Here is a 14,416-nt window from a genome sequence, read left to right as displayed (position 1 = left end):
CCTTTCAATTGCTTACCTCTGTGGACTTAATTCAATCTACCCATATCAGAATTAGCTTGTTTTCTTCAATGTTTACTAGATACATAAAAAAAATACTGTCTTGAATATTGAGGATTTTCTTCTCACAGATCATTGTTTCTAACTGCATTTAGCATCATGGATTGAATGTCTAAGTTGAGTGACAAAATGCTGAATTATTGAGATATTCAGAATTAGTCAAAATATTGAAGCAGATTAAATGTTTCTCTCCTCTTCCTGCCTTTTTCTGGCAGTTTCTTGTTCTTAACTGCAGATACCCATTTTACTTAAAACATTCTTTTTGGAAAAGTCTAAGTCAATGTTCTCATTTTTAATAAGGTACAGGCTAATCAGTAGTTCACTATTATTTAAAAACTCAGTACGCTAATGAGAGGTAGCACAGTTTACTGGTAAGCATCAGCAAAAGCCGAGTTCTCTTCTGCTAGTAAACTATGCAGTCTTGTGAAAGTGAGTGAAAGAAATTACCCGGCTTTCTGTTTCTTCCCTTTTAAAGTAAAGGAGCTGGACTGTACACTCTAAGAAGTTTTAGTATTTTATATTACTTCATATTACATTTGAGTTAATAGTTTAAATATATATCTGAATTTTTGTCTGTGTTCAAACATCTGGTGTCCTTGCAGGATACATTTAGGCCATATCTCGTTATTAAAATTTTAATTGAATATTCATATCACTGACTTAAAATTTCAGGATATTTGCTACAATTCAGAATCTGTAAGCCATTATTATATTTAGAAAAGTGATATAGCTTTTTTTTGCTTGAGTATATTTCTTTTTTATTTTATTATTTAAAAATATCAAAATAAAGACATACAGATTTTTAACAAAGTAAAGCAATTGTTTGGCAGGGATAAATTATATACTCTTCCCCAGACCATAAATTCTTTCAAAGAAAGATCTTTGGGACAAAAGAACACTACTGGATATTTCATCTCTCCATCCAGTATTTCAATTTAAAAACTATCCTATCTTAAAGTTTTTTTTCTGTTTTAATTTTTAAAAATATATTCAACATTAAGCTGTTTATTTAATCTAAAACTTCTGTATATATATGTTGCAATGCTTTCCTTCAGAAATTGAGAAAGAGTTGATTGTTTTTTTCTGACTATTTATTTTCTAGAATAAATCAAGTTGCCATGTTTTGCTTCTCAAGATTTACAGAGGATAAAGGTGTGCACTAAAACTTAATATGAACCCATGTGAATATTTGCATAATATGTATTCAGACCATTCCTGGATTAGCAATGTCTGATTTCAAATGGCTCATATATATAATTGCCAAACACTTTTGATTTCACTGCTGCTAGAAACTTCCCTGAATCCTGTTGCTTTTCTCATCTCTTCTGTAGCACTGGATTTTTGGAATCCCTATTATGTCAGAGGGGTACAGCATGGAGGTTGCTGATATTCTGAAAGGGTTTCACTGTGGGAGATGTCTTCCTTGGTTACCAAGTTGGAACAGAAGAACTGAGGTACGGGTCAATTATCAGGATTTTATTGAAAGCCTGTTATGTGTAAGCCAGAACTTCCTCTCCATGTGTTCTCTTCAGAATATAGCATGTCCCGCTTGCTTCAAATGAATGGGATTATCCAGGTCCATAGCATATACCTAAAGCATAAGGCCTGTGCTGTTGGATTAGTTTTGGGTGGATGAGATTCACTATAATCTAAATAAAATATAAATAAATAAAAAATTATCAGGCCTCTGACATCAAACTGAAACGCTAAGTCAAATCTAACTTCTTTGAGTTCAGGGATTGATCATTTCAATAATATTTTTATTATGATATAGATGTATATAATATCTATATTATAATATGTAATAAAAATAGATAATATTTTTATTATCTTCTTAGCACATAGTAGAAACTCAGTATGTATCCATTGAACTAAGCTGAACTGGGATCCACAATTGATAACATTTCTGTGAGTTTACTATATAGATATTGAAACTAAAGATTTGGACATTTTATGTTATTAATAGGAAGTTTGCAAAGAATAATATCATGCTATTATGCTGACAGTAAAATATATAGCATTTTTAAATATTATCTTATTGGTGATAGGGATTTTTAATGATCAATAATTTAATTTTAGGTGTCAGCAAAAAAGTAACTAGGTAACTTAGGTTTATGTTAATCTTGAAAATCAAATTAATTTGAAGAACTCTTTAAAATTATTATATATTGATGTTTTATAACAATTTTCAACTAATTTATAAGATATTTCATAGATATGTGTTTTCCCTTAAAAGTAAGAATATGAGCAAAGAAATAATGACTATTTCTGCAGTAAATTGACATATTAGACATATGCAAGATGGAGATCAGAATGGACTTAGCAACCCAGTGATTCTGCATCAACTGAGCCAGCTGACTTGGGTTCCTCTTTCCCATGATCACCATCTGCAAAGACCCAGAACAGGATTTAGACTCTATTAAGTGTTGTTTCTTAGACATCTGTTTTTTCTGCTCCAAGAGGCTGCACTAATGCCTTTCTAAAGCATCTGTGAAATTCCTAAATTAATCTTGCCCTTCATAACCATAAACTGGGGCTTGGGGTGTTTGATATAGAGAGGTACAAATTAGCCTTCCTGATAGAACATGCTTTCACATTCCTGTAGTCAAGGAGTGGAGGGCATAGTGGATACACTGAGAAAATATCAAACTCATTGCAGTCATTGCGTGTTAGCTCACAACATAGAAGATAACAAGTCTTAATAGTAGTTTTTGATTTTTTAACTTCATTATTGGAATGGAATATATACAGTTGTAAGAATATCAGTCTAAAATTAGGAACCTTGACCATTACACACCAGTCAGGATGGCTGCTATCCAAAAGTCTACAAGCAATAAATGCTGGAGAGGCTGTGGAGAAAAGGGAACCCTCTTACACTGTTGGTGGGAATGCAAACTAGTACAGCCGCTATGGAGAACAGTGTGGAGATTTCTTAAAAAACTGGAAATAGAACTGCCATATGACCCAGCAATCCCACTTCTGGGCATACACACTGAGGAAACCAGATCTGAAAGAGACACGTGCACCCCAATGTTCATCGCAGCACTGTTTATAATAGCCAGGACATGGAAGAAACCTAGATGCCCATCAGCAGACGAATGGATAAGGAAGCTGTGGTACATATACACCATGGAATATTACTCAGCCATTAAAAAGAATTCATATGAACCAGTTCTAATGAGATGGATGAAACTGGAGCCCATTATACAGAGTGAAGTAAGCCAGAAAGATAAAGAACATTACAGCATACTAACACATATATATGGAATTTAGAAAGATGGTAACGATAACCCTATATGCAAAACAGAAAAAGAGACACAGAAGTACAGAACAGACTTTTGAACTCTGTGGGAGAAGATGAGGGTGGGATGTTTCAAAAGAACAGCATGTATATTATCTATGGTGAAACAGATCACCAGCCCAGGCTGGATGCATGAGACAAGTGCTCGGGCCTGGTGCACTGGGAAGACCCAGAGGAGTCGGGTGGAGAGGGGGGTGGGAGGGGGGATCGGGATGGGGAATACGTGTAAATCTATTGCTGGTTCGTGTCAGTGTATGACAAAACCCACTGAAAAAATAAATAAATTAATTAATTAAAAAAAAAAAAAGAAAGAAAAAAAATAAATAAAATTAGGAACCTTGGGTTCAGATTCTAGCTTGACCAATAAATGATTCTTTGTCCTTGGACAAGCCACTTAATCCCTCAGAGCTTTAGTTTTCTTATTATTCCAAAGTAAGAATTGATATAAATGATTTCTCAGATCTCTTTAGAAATTTTTGCTATCTTAAAACACAAAGATTATGCTTCCTTAATTACTCATTTACAACCACTACTTACTCTTTCTTTAAAAAGGTAGAGTGTTCATTTTTTTTGTATTATTTAAAAGGTACTTGCCAAAGGAATATGATTCTTTTTTGCATAATCATGCCATTGTTTGTTAGTCATTATTGTTGCTGTTAGAAGAAACCTTGCAATTTTTTAGTGAGAGAATTTTCTAAAATCAGTTTTTTCAATAGACGCTTTCCTTTAGAAGAGTACATTTCTATTATCCTTGTAAGCATCAAGTCAAGTTGTAATAGTGAAGGAAGAGTTTGAAAATTACTGATTTATATTTCACTTCATTAAAAAAAAACTAAATGTAAAAAATACAGAATTAAGTAAAAAACCACTGGTAATTTTCTTTTATAATCAACTGAGGAAACCAAGAGTTATTCTAGAGTTAGCACTCTTACCTCTAAGAAGGCAACACTCTCTCTAAGAGGAGACCTCTGCTTGGGAAGTTCTTCAAACAGATCTGCCTGTGGTTCATCCTATTAGTTTATTCAGGTGTGTGCTAAGATGTCACCTTGTCAGAGAGAATGTTCCTAATACCCGGTTGAAAATAGCATCCCCTGTCATTCTCGATCTTCTTCCTCTGCTTCATTTTTCTTTACATCATATTTATCACCACCTAGAAGTATTTGCTTTTTGTCCAAATGCACTCTCATCCCCATCAAGAATGAAGGCTCTGTGAGTGTAGGCATGATGCATCACCAGTAGACACTTGTCACCAGTGCCCAGTTTAGTCCTGGACATCTAGAAGAAGCTCAACAAACAATGAATGAATGTTTGTGAAGTTTTAGTGCTAAATCAAATCAGTCAAGTGAAATATGAGAACAATGTGGAGAGGAATAGCATGGAATAAAGAATATTTCTTGCATCAGGGAAAGCCTAGACTCTAGCTAGGCTAGGGCTTTCCAATCAAGTGTCTTTAAAGACTAAGAAGTTAATTGTAGATATGTGGGTAAAAGCATTAGGGAGTGGTGAGAACTCTTGCAAACAGGAAAACATATCCAATATCTAAAGAAATCTATCAAACATCTGGAAGCCAAAACGAACACAGACATGTGCTATATTTGGCTCATGGGCCACATGCTTCTAATGTGTGCTGGGTAACCTTTGTGGAACAATGCAGGTGGGAATGATCTTGTGCTCTATTATGAGGGGAAAAAAATGTAAACCAAAATAAATAAAACCTGAAATGGAAGCCACCTGAACATTTGAATAGCTATTGATGTAGGTCACCAAAAAAACCAGGCAGTGTGAGCCCTGGATATTGAACCTGATCTGACATCAGGGTGTTTATCAATAATTAACTAGGTATTTCCAGGAGAACAATGGTTAATGTGATCCTAAGTCTTCACTTTAAATCAGTGTTTCTTAAGCTATACATCCCTAGCTTCTACGAAAGCTTCTCTGTCTGCAATTGGATTCCTTTCAGAAAATGAGATCATTACAGAAACTATATTTCTGATATTTCTTTTTAGAGCAAAAATAACACACTTGAACATTCTAATTGCCATCTAGTCTTTCATTGTATACCATTATTTAAGCCTTCTTATGGCTTTCAAAACTCTTTCCAGAGAGCTGTATTGGAAATAAAACATGCAAATATCCAGCATATAAGTTACATAAAAGTTTTTGCTCACAGATATGCTACATTCCAGAAAGCTGTGCTGACCACAGGGTACTAACTACACAATTTCAAACTATACTTAAAAGGCAGTTTAAAACCTGGATTTTCTTCTGCTTGTTTATAGTTACTCCACCTTTCTCTCACCAAGTAATAATTGTTCAGATACCTAATTTCCCCCATATCTCGCTTAGCTTTGAGATAAATCCAATCTACAAATATAGTGTAGAAAAAGTTCATCTTGGGTACAAGGAGTTGCTCTGCTTAGCTCTGCAGACGCTTTGTGCTTCTTGGGTCTTCTTAATGTCTGCCATAGTGGTTAGTGTTAAAAATGAGCTTAAAGGTCAAAGTAGGGGTAGCCTGCTCCTAAAAAGCTGCCTACTTACAGGAGCCTGGAGGGTTCAAAGTCAAGGGCCTGGAATTGTTTATAGAATTCTCTTACCTCTCTAATGATTTTTCTTCCCTGATGCTCATCTAGTTCTTGGGCTGGAAAGGCAAATCTTCTTAGATATTCCCAAGTGAAAATAATAAACATAAGAAAGGGGAGTCAGACCCCCAATATTTAAAAGAAGCTGCTGATGTTGCCAATGAATTCTGTAGACATTTATAGAAAACCTCCCATGTTCTGGATGCTGTGTGTGACTTCAGCTGCCAAGGTGTTTACAGTCTGGAGTGGGTATGAAAGCCCCTCAGAGCACATTATATGTATAGTAGCACAAAGGACACCGCCCTGACGTGCCGATGGAAACGTTGCATCTGGCCTTCTGAGGGCATTTTTTTCCCCTTGAATGTGTAACGTAGTGTATCATCATATTATATTTTCTGTTTTTGGTTTTAAGAATTCCAGATTTTTAGCAACATACCCATCCTAAATCCCAATTTAAATATTGACAAAAAGGAAAGGAGTGGTCAAAGATACTAGAGTTTCTAGCTGGATGTGCTAATCAGAAAGGATGGGTTTTGTGGTGTTCCTCAAGCTTTATTCATCTGTGATGAAAATTCCAGAGGTAGCCTGGTTCCCCAGACTTCAAACCTGGAAACTATTGACAGAAGTGCTGATCTCAGCCATCTTGAGGGTGTTAGGAGGAAAGGGTGTATCCCAGGCACTAAATATGGATTTACAGAGTTCCCATCAAATGGTGACATTCTGCAGGAACGAAGACAGGCAGCAGATATCTGGGGAAGGAAAATGAAGTTTGAAGAAAGCCAATGTGAATGGTGCAAAACATGCACCGTTATCCATTATATACAACTGTGCACATACACGTGTGTTGTAGCCAGAATGCAAAATGCATGAGTACCAAACTGGGCACACTCTTCCCTCTCAATACAGAGGAGGCAGAGCTTCTAATGCATCCATGATTGTGGGTCAGTTGATATATACGTGGAGTCCTGTCAGTAAGAAATAGGAAAGTGCATAAAGCTCCTAAATTCAGTGCTGGAGGTGGGTAGAATGAGCCACTCATCTGCTCTTTTCCCCTCCTCCTTGCTTCTCCATTTCTCTTTTTTCTCCCTCCACTTGCAAGAATTTATGATTCAGATATTATTCAAGCTGACTTCAAGCTCTGTCATTTCTTCATGGGTGTTTTATGCCTGTTTTTGGATGTTCCTCTTATTGCTGGTCTAGAAGCAGTGGTATATCATTACATTAAAATGGTATGCTGTGCTGAATCTGTTGGCTTGGATAACTGCAATGTGGCAAAGCCAAACCAAATTTTGAAATGACACGTTGGATCTTTTCTTCAAACATGAAATGGAGAAAAATTGTTTTGTCAATGGAACAAATGTTACATTAAAAATAAAAGAGATAAATTTATCTCATTAATTATGATTTTGTTTATATTGCTAACATATTAGTTTTGGAGGTGCTTCTTCAGGAAGTTGATGTAAATGGAGATGAAATGCTGCTTGATTAATGTTTCTTATCTTGTCTTTTTCACGGTCAGATACCCCATTCATTCTGTTCTCCCAATTAATGACTACACTTGCTGTATGTGATTTTATACACACACACACACAAAGTTATTTAGTCTTTGCGATGTAATCTTCAGAACCAGGTAATAGGAGGGCAATTATCTCATCTTAAATAGCCTTAGAAAACCTTGAATATACGTTCACTTTTTTCCTTTCCCTCCACGCCAAGTTTGCATATGCTTGTCTTGAGATAACTGTCTCTTCCCAGTGAGAACAAGATGATAACTAACTAGCTGGGCTACTATATATGTTTAACTGCTTGTCTTTAGTGCCGATTGAAAAGGGTTTCCTGCAGTAGTTTGCTAAAGTAGTTTGTGCAATGCAGATAGCTGTTAGGATTGCCACTTTAGTATACGTCATCAACACCCTGCCACTTGAGCACATTTTAGGGCATCTGTAGGAGTACATAATATAAATCTGAATTCTGAGCAAAACTATACGATAGGTTCATTTTCAAACTCTATTATGTATAAAATTAAAACCCTCAAGGTTTAAAATGAGAGGTTCATTGTCAAGTGTGCTGGACTTTTTATTCTGAAGGGACAAAAGACTTTGTATCTACTTAAGTCTTCATGAAAACTCTACCCGTGGTTCTCAGAGCTGTGCTGGTGACCCCTCTGCTACCTCAGATTGTTCTGTGGTCCTCTCCACCTGGATGGAATAGGAAAAAGCTTGGTGAAAGAAGGAACCAAAAAAAAAAAATGTTTTTAAGTCACCAGAGTCTTATTTCTCTGTGTGTGTATGTTTAATTTTATAACTTCATTGCGGTTGGTCTTTTGCAATCATGCCTGAGAACTTACATGTTGAAAAATAAATCACACGAGTGATGTCTAGAGAATCATTTCCTGATTAAATGGCCACTTGTGACAACTCTGAATTTGCTCCCTGTATGTGGAAAGATGCTATTGCTCACCTGGAAGGTTTACTATTGGCAGGTCTCTAGCAAGTCTTTCCATGGAATGGTGTCATGGCAATTTGAATAGAGAGGGCTGCGTTTCCCAGATTGACCTTCTAAGATCACATGAGTTTTGGGGCCTCCAAGAGTGAAGGTTATACAGTGGAGGTGTGCACCTTCAGAGAGGAGAGAACATATCAATATTCTAAAATACCCCTGCTGAAAACAGAATGTCTTAATGTAAATTACAACAAAGTATTTATAATAAACTTTAATCTGTAATTAATGTAGGGATATTAACAATTAATTTTCTGTATTAGTGCAGGGATATACATCTCTTAAGAACCATTTATATTAAATTTTGTCAGTTGGCAATGGGTGGGTTGCATCAGATTTGTTATTTAAATTACGTTGCTCCTATGCTAATATTAGAATCTTCGTGGTCTGCATTTCCTGTGCAAGCAGTAATCAGGGGAGAAGGTGCAGAGCTGTATTTATGGCATTGGCACGTGGAAACCACTCTGATAGCAGTCATTTCTAACAGATAAGCCACAAAGCAGGTAATTTACATGCAGGTGATCTGTAGATTACTAGAAATGACTGTAGGTGTGTACGCTTAGCATTCATGCTTACCTGTACATTATCGTCAGGCTGATTCCTGAAAAGGAATGTCAACAGATGAATGATGCTAAGGTAAGAGCATGTCACCTAGAGCTAGAGGACCTAGATTTGAGTCCATTTCTGATCTTACTAGTTTTTCATTGTGACTAAACCTCAACATCTCTGAGTGTCAGTTTCTCTATCCACACCTGCCTGTCTTATCTAATGTATTTTGTATCCTGAAATTAGGTAAGTAAATTACAAAGATGGGTAAGACACAGTCTTGTCCAACAAGGATATCAGGGGATGGGCAGGGAGCAGACAAGTAAACTGGAAACTTCACTACTGCAGGATGAGTTATAAGGGAGGTTGTGTTGACTAGTTCCATAGCCTGCCTTGTAATAATACATATATTGTATGTTTTGACTATGAGCTATATCTCATGGGATGATGAAATCCTTAAATTTCATGAGTCTTGTGTGTAATTCACTTTTGAGTCACCAGAAACTAGTTCAAGCTTAGGCAATAATTGGCACACACAGCACTTTTGTGAAATAAATGATTCTTAAATTACTCAGCTAAGGCAAAGCTTATAGTCTAGTTAGAACCAAATATTGTGTGTATTCTGCTGGGTGTGCTTCAACCTTACAAGTAGGCAGAGGAAGTTGTTTGATGAGGCCCTTTTCCATATATACCTAGTGTAGTATCTGGGATGGAGCTCACTAAATAAAACTATTATATGTACTATGATATAGGGAGTGCAAGTCACTGAAATATCACTCCTGGCATCCTGTGTTATTGGTTGGTTAAAATTCCTACCATTAGACATTCACTCTGACAACTAGGAAATTGCATTCCTTGAAGTCTTCCTTGAAATGTTGATGTCCCTGGGGAAAGATAAAACTTTTGAACTATGGTGAATACCTAACACTGTAGTGTGAATTGATTTTTGATATCAACAAACCTAATGTCAGAACCTAAATGGTGTATAAGATATAGTAGGAAAGCTTGATAAGAAAGGAAGAAAGAGGGAAAGGTCTGTGGTCTGGGGCCTGGTTAGTAAGGTGGATCCTGGAGTGATGTGACTTTTTGTCTTCAGACAAGCTCAGTGTGATTCTGTTGACTCCTCTGAGCTCAGTACTTGGGAAAGGTTCTGCTCTATCGTGGTGAGAGGAATCTGACTGCTATTCGATTGTGTGACCCTGGCTGTTTCTGTGAATCTGCCCACAAGATAGGGTGAAGGAACTTCCCGTGAAAACTTCCTCCCTCCACCATAAGAAGTGAGAAATAATCTTAAGAATTCATCAGAGTGGGAACTTCCCTGGTGGTCCAGTGGGTAAGACTCTGTGCTTCCACTGCAGGGGTCCCAGGTTCACCAGGTGGTGCTGCCAAAAAAAAAAGAAAAGAATACATCAGAGTGGGAGTTTTGATACAGGGTAATATGGCCACATCTGTAAATTTCCTTTGCTGTTCCTAAGTTACCAGAAGAAGACATTAATTACTGAATTAGAAGAGTTGGTGTGGGGTAGGAAGCAAATAAAAAGGAGCTTTGTAGACACTTTGATTACCCAGTTCCACTTGCAAGTCGGTTGTCAATCATTTAAGCATTCTTGTGGAGAAAGACCTATCAGGCTGTCTTCCAAGGAAAATGCAAAAAAAAAAAAAAAAAAAATCAGTATGCACCTTAAATATTGAATGGAAGTCAAATACTGGTCAGAAAGATTTTTAAGCAAGACTAAGGAACAGAACTCCAAAGGCTGTAGGTAGAGATAAATCCTGTACTTTTCAAGGTTTAACAGTTTGTGATTTTTCTCCGTGCTAGAAAATAATTTATTTTATTAGAGTGTTTGCAGCAGATACATGAATGGCATAAATTACATATTACAATTTGCCATGGAGATCTTACTGTCTCAATTAAGTGTCAGTTAGCACATTCTGCAGTGAGCCCTCCTTCTAAGGTCTGGTGGTATTTCATGGTACGTCAGTCAATAACCTGTGTCCCCAGCCTAATTGCCAAGGGGCTATATCCTGACTCCTAGCTAAGGGTTGGCCTTGAAAAGTATAAAGTTATGTTTGTTAAATGCAAGTCTCATGAATCTGGAAGGCGTTAGCAATAATCTTCCTGCCCATTGCACAAATTCCTTCCTGTAAATGCCAGTGATCATGGTGTAGACAAGCATGGGCTCCAATCCCATGATTTTACTTGAAAACTAAACTTCCTGTCAGCATCTTAAGCTTTGATCGCTCCTTTAATGTTAGCATTTTATAGAAGTAAATGGAATTAGAAATAAATCAGTTTAATCACACATGAAGCATGATTTTTCATGAGCACTTCAATCATTTTTACTTGAAACAATGGAAAAATGAATGTGTTAATTTGCAGCCAGATTGAAGAATTCTGAAAAATATTTAATTTTAATTCTGAATACTTGTCTAGTTATTTGAAGTAAGTCCTTTTTAGATTACTCAACTCTGAGTCTGGATTTGAATAATAAATTTTCTCTAACGTTACTTATTCTAAAGAGAAATAAATTACTGTTGTGCATATATATGCATATACATAAATACATGTTTTGTAGCTTTTGAAATTCAATCATAAATGTATCTAATTCATCTCCCAGTACAGTCTGTCAGTGTAAGACAGGTAAGGGTTTACATGAGTAAATTAATTTTTATTGAGAGAAAATCATCAAAATAATCACTGAGGGTAAGTCTCCCAATGTTTATCAGAGTTTCAATTTCATGAGCACTTATGTGATTTTTAAAAAAATAAAGCCTGAGTAAGAGTAAAGATTCCCCTAACTACTGAATGAAATAGAGAATCTACTCTTGAGTTATTCTGAAATTCTCATTGGATTTACTATTATTTTGAAAAGTGAATCCAGATAAATCATGTTTATTTACCATAATTTACTATCTTATCTGAAGAGGGTAAATGTGCTCTATTTTTTTTTTCCCATTTATTTTTATTAGTTGGAGGCTAATTACTTTACAGAAACATGGAACACTTCACGACTTTGTGTGTCATCCTTGCACAGGGGCCATGCTAATCTTCTCTGTATCATTCCAATTTTTGTATATGTGCTGCCGAAGCGAGCACGGTAAATGTACTCTATTAGAAACAACATGAAGCCTTTGAAGAAAAGCTTTAAGGTAATTTAATTCTTTGCTCAGTCCCCCCAAAAATGATTCAGTGCTGCAGAGGATTGTGCATTTGTATACTGCATGAAAGTGACTAAAGGTCTGGGCGGAACTGTAAATCCAGCCTTTTCTAAACTGAACAAGTCATTGTTTTGGGGGAGGCATCCTCCAATTTCTAATTCCTACAGAAATGTCTTATAGACACTGCGTAGTTTAATTCAAGTTTAACTTTCAATTATAAAGTAAGCCTTCTTAGACTATATCTTTATGGGACAGTTAGGTCAAAGTTTGAAAAAAGTAACCAGTAGAATGAAACTGGCAAATTGACTGATATCCTCCCTAGGCCTCCATTTTGTTGACTTAAATTACATCTTTGTCATAAAGTCACAACTTCAGAAAAATCAACCAGGATTAAGTTTTAATTTTTTTCCTTCACATATTATCCCCTCCCCCACTGCCACCAAAGATGAATAATCTCATTTGGAGAAACTTTCGCCTATCTGTAATATCGGTTTATAACAGACATTTATAATAAATCCTTAGTATAACTCATATAAATTAATAGTTAAAGCAGTAGCTATATATTTTTAACCTGAATTTATGCTACAGAATTATCTATTAACTTTCTACCAATTTTTTTTTTTTACTAACTTTCTGAAAAAATAAATATTAGATGAATAATACTATGCGTTATGGCTGAGTTGAGGTCTGAGACTTGACTAACATTTCATTTATGTTTATTTTAAAAATAGGTGCCCCTTTAAATTATGATGAATGAAATATAGTATCTGCACTGACAGAAGTTAAGAATATAGCCATTTACCCTAATGATACAAGAAGTGGAATGAGACGTCAGGGCATAGAGTAGTCCCTTTCAAATTCAATCCAACAGTGTGTTAAGCAGAGAAGACTTGTTGAAAGGCCATTTTAAAATGACAAAATGTCAGGGTTAGAAGGAACCACATTTACCATATAGTGTCATCCACTATTGAATTCAGGAATATTTTCTGCTGTATCCGTGACTAACTCTGAATACTAAGAAAGTGCAGTAGGTTCATAAGAGTGATAATTCTAGTACTGATTGGCTATAATGTTTATATGATTCTGTGGCAGAAACTTTTAACTTCTCCCTTCTTTGTGTTTATTCTCCATTTTTCTCTTTAATTAATGATCACTCCTCACTCAGACCCCAACACACTGACTTTTGGCTGTTTTATGCTGATGTATCTGGAGACCACATTTCTCAACTTCTCTAACAGTGAGATCAGTTCAGTTCAGTTGCTCAGTCATGTCCGACTCTTTGCGACCCCATGAACCGCAGCACGCCAGGCTTCCCAGTCTATCACCAACTCCCAGAGCTTACCCAAACTCATGTCCATCAAGTTGATGATGCCATCCAACCAATTCATCCTCTGTCATCCTCTTCTCCTCCTACCTTCAGTCTTTCCTAGCATCAGGGTCTTTTCAGATGAGTCAGTTCTTTGCATCTGGTGGCCAAAGTATTGGAGTTTCAGTTTCAGCATCAGCCTTCCAATGAATATTCAGGACTGATTTCCTTTAGGATGGACAGACTGGATCTCCTTGCAGCCCAAGAGAGTCTCAAGAGTCTTCTCCAACACCACAGTTCAAAACATCTTTTCTTCAGCGCTCAGTTTTCTTTATTGTCCAACTCTCACATCTGTACATGACTACTGGGAAAACCATAGCTTTGACGAGACGGATCTTTGTTGGAAAAGTAATGTCTCTGCTTTTCAATATGCTGTCTAGGTTGGTCATAGCTTTTTTTTCCAAGGAGCAAGCGTCTTTTAATTTCATGGTTGCAGTCACCATCTGCAGTGATTTTGTAGCCCAAGAAAAGAAACTCTTATCACTGTTTCCATTGTTTCCCTGTCTATTTGCCATGAAGTGATGGCACCGGATGCCATGATATTAGTTTTCTGAATGTTGAGTTTTAAACCAGCTATTTCACTCTCCTCTTTCATTTTCATCAAGAGGCTCTTTAGTTCTTCTTTGCTTTCTGCCATAAGGGTGGTGTCATCTGCATATCTGAGGTTATTGATATTTCTCCCAGCAATCTTGATTCCAGCTTATGCTTCATCCAGTCCAGCATTTCTCATGATGTACACTGCATATAAGTTACATAAGCAAGGTGACAATATACAGCCTTGATATACTCGTTTCCCAATTTGGAACCAGTCTGTTGTTCCATGTCCAATTCTAACTGTTGCTTCTTGACCTGGAAACAGGTTTCTCAGGAGGCAGGTCAGGTGGTCTGGTATTCCCATCTCTTTCAGAA

General features: G+C 36.4%; 1 non-coding gene across 1 annotated transcript; it reads right to left on the bottom strand.

Annotated features, from left to right (window-relative positions):
• Nucleotides 1-11,972: 11,972 nt before the first annotated feature.
• Nucleotides 11,973-12,079, bottom strand: LOC122454046. The gene has a single exon (XR_006273268.1). It is a non-coding gene; the product is annotated as a U6 spliceosomal RNA (small nuclear RNA).
• Nucleotides 12,080-14,416: the final 2,337 nt, after the last annotated feature.

The sequence above is a fragment of the Cervus canadensis genome, chromosome 15, assembly GCF_019320065.1.
Source record: "Cervus canadensis isolate Bull #8, Minnesota chromosome 15, ASM1932006v1, whole genome shotgun sequence".
NCBI lineage: Eukaryota > Metazoa > Chordata > Mammalia > Artiodactyla > Cervidae > Cervus > Cervus canadensis.
Note: the sequence above shows the minus strand (reverse complement) of the source record. Positions and strands in the feature narration are given on the sequence as shown.